Genomic DNA, 4,816 nt, shown 5'->3' with positions numbered 1-4,816 from the left:
TCTCTCTAGATTTTCTACATCCACATTAGGAATCATCTTTCACAAAAAATGTTTCCAAATTCATGTGTTTAAATCATTCCTCAAAAATACATTAAACAAGTAAAATATTCTCTAGAAAAAAAAATGGAACAAACCCTCATTCTGTGGACTACCTAGTGGGCATACAACAAAAGAGGCACTTGGCCTCCTGGCATGCATGCACACCACAAAATTCAGCAGCATGTCAACACCAAAGTATCCTTAGAGTTGGATTCAACACTTCAGCACAAAATCAAAGAATCCTTTGAGGTTTCCCCATAGTCGACTTCAAATACAAAACTCTCACATTTTTCCAGTGCTTCTTCAAGAGGGAGACAATAAAGTTTACACTCAGCTCCACATTTTGAAAAAGCTGCTTTTCCTCCATTTCAATGTTTCCCACAACAACACCCATGAACATCACCTTCTTCAGCTGAAATTTAATAGTGGCCTTTGTCTCATTCAACTCCCTCTCCAATGACTCTTGGTGAGAGACAATAATACGAAACTTCCCTGCCTTGTTCAAACCGAGACCCAGGAGATGAGGAATCTTCTTAATAATAGTTTCAAGAGCTAGAAAGGCATGATACTTCTTTGCCATCTTCTTCACAAGCTTCTCTGCCACATCCACATGTTAGGCATCTCCTAGCATGCACACTTTCATCTTGTGTGTGTGAGCGAAAATGCCTTTTCTATTGGGGGTCATAGTTCTTCAGCCCAATTTGAAGCTCAAGTGTCTCCATGAACTTTCTCTTCTTTGACTCCTTAGATTTCTACACATGGATTTTCTCAACACATCGCTTTGAATCTTGCTTTGCTCCTTTCGCTCCCTCTTGTGACTATGTTGTGGGCGAGAAAGACTCTGTCTCTCTCTCTCTCTCTCTCTCTCTCTCTCTCTCTCTCTCTCTCTCTCTCTCTCTCTCTCTCTCTCTCTCTCTCTCTCTCTCACACACACACACACACACACACACACACACACACACACACACACACACAAAGCTCTCTGAACTAGTCCGCACTAGTGTGGACTGTTTCAGAGTGTTTTTTAAGAGGGTTCCCTAAGGTACATACTTTATTTACTGGCACAATACAAATAAAGTTATACATAACATTCCCAACATTCTCTTCCCTGGATGACTCTATGAGGATGTGTAGCAAAGAGGTAGGCATATGACACGCATACGTAAGCATAACAATGGGGCAGGTAAACACAATTGCAGGCCGATCACAAGGAGGCAGGCAAAGAGAGAGAGAGAGAGAGAGAGAGAGAGAGAGAGAGAGAGAGAGAGAGAGAGAGAGAGAGAGAGAGAGAGAGAGAGAGAGAGAGAGAGAGAGAGAGAGAGAGAGAGAGAGAGAGAGATTTAATTATCATCCACGAAGGTTAGATATGACCTATGGGACCAAAACAAAACATTACATCCATTCTTGTGGGGTGGGGGCCTGAGATACATATCAGTTAGGGACTGAGGGTCCATTAAAGGGGAAGGAAAAATGGTAGGAACAAGATCAAAATGAAAACCTAAGCGGTTTCAGGTGGAAGGGAAGCTGGCTTGGGAGTTTGAAACTCCTAAATGATGGCTTTACCACCACGATAGACTACCCATTTACCTTGTTTATGAGCTTCATGTATCTTCTTGAGCTTGCTTGCTTTATGCTTGAGTTGGTTTGTAGTCAATTCCTCGGCAATCCAAAGCTTTGTTTCCTTGAGGTGGTAGGATTGGCGTAGTATCCTTGTCCGTTCTTCTTTGTTTTTGAAAGTGAGGATGCATTGGCCAGGTGGTACACACCTATGCATGTCGTCGATCGAAGAGACAATGTCGGGTTCGATGTTGATTGGTTGAAGAGTGTCATTGAGCTTGGTGATGGCTCTTCAAGGGTGTCCTCCTCGGTGCAACATGGTGAGGAGAGTCCTCCAATTCTAATCTTGAGGGAAATGGATTCTTGTAGGCGGCATTCTTGTAAGGCTGCTTGGATTTCACTGTCGATCTTCTTATGCACTGTTGCATTGGCTTCTTGCTGAGCCTCCTTGACAGTCTCATTGAGAGACGCTTTGACTTCGTGTTTTTTTGTGAGTAGAGTATTCATTCTCTTTTGCCGCATCTTCGAGCTTACCCAAACGTTCTTTAAGTGTAACATTCTCCAAAACAAGTGCTTGGATCTGAGCCTCTAGGGCCATGATCCTTGCGTCCTGGCGAGCCGCGGGATCCTTCCTGGGTGCAGCTGCCACAACAAGAAAACTCTTGCACGTGATGGGATTCGGTGTGTTGAAGGAAGACATGACTTGAGTAGACCTTGACTGTAAAAAACCCTTGAAGCTTGGCTGTGTGCAAACCTATGGGACACCGTTCTTGCGGCTTTTCTAATCGACAAAGCTTGCTACGAGACACCGTCACAATGACTTTCAATCTCAAAATTAAATCAGGTAGGGCACCAATGGTAGAAGCTGCTTAATGAGAAAGTAAAATGGTAGCCTCGCTAAATGTGGAGCAGCATGCAAATCTACTATTCCAAAAAAGCGACTACTTGAAAAAATCAATGATGAGAACAGCAGCACTGGGCAAGAAGGAGACAGTGATGGAGGGGGATGCGTTGGTGAACCTGCATCAATGCCGACAGGTCCTGATTTGGCAAGGTAGAAACGCAGTAAGATGTGCTAGTTAAGGGGCAAGGCATTGGTTTAACGCCTCCCCAAGGGCAGCCCCTCGCCCAAGGGAAGGCTCAGAGGGCTGGAGAGGAAGGTGGTGCTTCAAAGAGAAATGTTGAGCTAGGGTTGAGAGAGAGAGAGAGAGAGAGAGAGAGAGAGAGAGAGAGAGAGAGAGAGAGAGAGAGAGAGAGAGAGAGAGAGAGAGAGAGAGAGAGAGAGAGAGAGAGAGAGAGAGACGCAAGCATGCATGACAGGAATCCAAAGAATTATCTAGCATCGCAAGCACTCTTTGCACATATGAACACATGGAAGACTAGAGAGAAAGCATAGCACATTTGAACACAAAAAAGACTAGAGGCAAGTATCATGTGGGATGCTAAAGTGTCAGGACAAGGGCAAGGCTAGAGAGCCTTGGACTGGGCCAAGGGCCGGACTAGGCAATGTGGAAAGGGAATCCAGCTAGGGCAAAGGGGCTAGGAGCTTAGCCTATATAGTGGGAGGCTGGGAGGTGGATTCCAGGCTCTAGTCTCCCCTAGTCTTTACACTGGTATCAAGAGCAAAGTTGTTCTAGGCAAGAGCGGTGGGTCGTGGACCACTACTTTTGGTTAAGCATGCACATGCAAAGGGATTTGGAGGCGGGCATGGCCGCATGCTAGGAAACAGGAAAAATGCACCACGTGGGCGTGTGCAATGGTTCTTGGCCAAAGGAGGGAGTAGAGCTCGACCTCCGCCCTTGCAGGCGCTAGTGAGCTCATTTGGCACGCGCTGCAGCAAGGAGTGCAGCAGGTTTTGTGGGCGACCCTGATGGAGCACCACACGGGATGCTACGATCATCCTTGAGGACCTCGGAGCGGCCTGCAGCGCCATCGCCATAAGCAACGACCTCTTTTCACATGAGGATAAGCAACGACCTCTTTTCACATGAGGGCTTGCCCTAAGGTCTAAAGGTGGACGCTTTCTTTGGCTAAGGGGGCATGCCCACTAGACATGCAAAGCATACACCACAAGCACGCCATTGAACTCACTTGAAGGTGCAACCAGGACGAAGGCACTCCGAAAGGGAATCCGTTTGCTGCTCACAAGCTTAAATTGCAATTTTTTTTTATTACACTCTTGGTGTCCGGAATCAATACATACTTTGACACCTTAAGCCGATTCCTCCAAAACCACTCGGTACCCTTGAACAAGAAAATTAACAAGCTCAGACTACCAACCAAATTATCGGTCTCTTCAACCTTGGAGCATGGATGTAATTAGCACGCTAATTACCTATTGCGGTGCATCATACAACGACGATATTATTTTTTGACTCTAGGTATTTTTCCTTCTGTTCCTTCCACTGCACAATGTTGCCATGGATTCAAATATTAATATGACTTTTGATTTTGAGCATCAAACGCCTGATCTTGCTCGTGATGGCTCACGGCTGGATGCTCTCACGGAGAGTGCCCGGGATGCTACGGTGGGTGACAATGCTTATGAACTGCTTGATATTCAAGAATTTCGTGCACTTTAAACACGCATATTACTCATGGAAGGATTTTTTGCATCTTTAAATGAAAACGTCACTAAATTATCTACATTAGTGATACAACTTACACAGTAGCAGCAGGCCAAGGGCCCTATTGCCACACACATGCATAAGCACGTTGCTACACAGGGGCAAGGCCCTTATGATCATGGATAGGGTCCATCTCCAGATTCTTTGCACACTCTCACTGCAAAGGAGGTGGATGAGTTGTTGAAAAACACCAAACCACCGACTTTTAAGGGAGAAGATCGAGATCGCAATAAGGATGCCGTGAATATTTTTCTCAGCAAGTGGGATGTAATTCACGCCTTATGTCATACTCCGGACGCAGTCAGAGCACTGCAAACAAGATTAACTCTGGAAGGCAAGGCCTACAAGTGGTGGATGTCTCTCAAGAAGAAGAATATCATACCATAGAGTTAGGAAAATTTTGAGGCTATGTTTCACAAAGAATTCTTTCCTACAAATGAGGAAGATCGGAATTGGACGGCTTGGGACATGTGTTCCATGCGCCAATACCCATCATTAATTGAATATATATCTCACTATCGAGATGTTATCCTCAAGTTGGAAGGACTAGACACCTTTGAACAAGTACGTGGGTTTATCTGCGGTCTGACGCC

At 45.3% G+C, this 4,816-nt stretch overlaps 1 pseudogene; it reads right to left on the bottom strand.

Moving 5' to 3' along the window:
• Positions 1-271: 271 nt before the first annotated feature.
• LOC147438740 (large ribosomal subunit protein uL1z pseudogene) lies at positions 272-3,529 on the bottom strand (annotated as a pseudogene).
• Between the last annotated feature and the right edge of the window lie 1,287 nt (positions 3,530-4,816).

Source organism: Adiantum capillus-veneris, chromosome 16 (assembly GCF_014529385.1).
Source record: "Adiantum capillus-veneris isolate H3 chromosome 16, ASM1452938v2, whole genome shotgun sequence".
Taxonomy (NCBI): domain Eukaryota; kingdom Viridiplantae; phylum Streptophyta; class Polypodiopsida; order Polypodiales; family Pteridaceae; genus Adiantum; species Adiantum capillus-veneris.
This window is presented reverse-complemented; position numbering and strand designations above follow the sequence as displayed.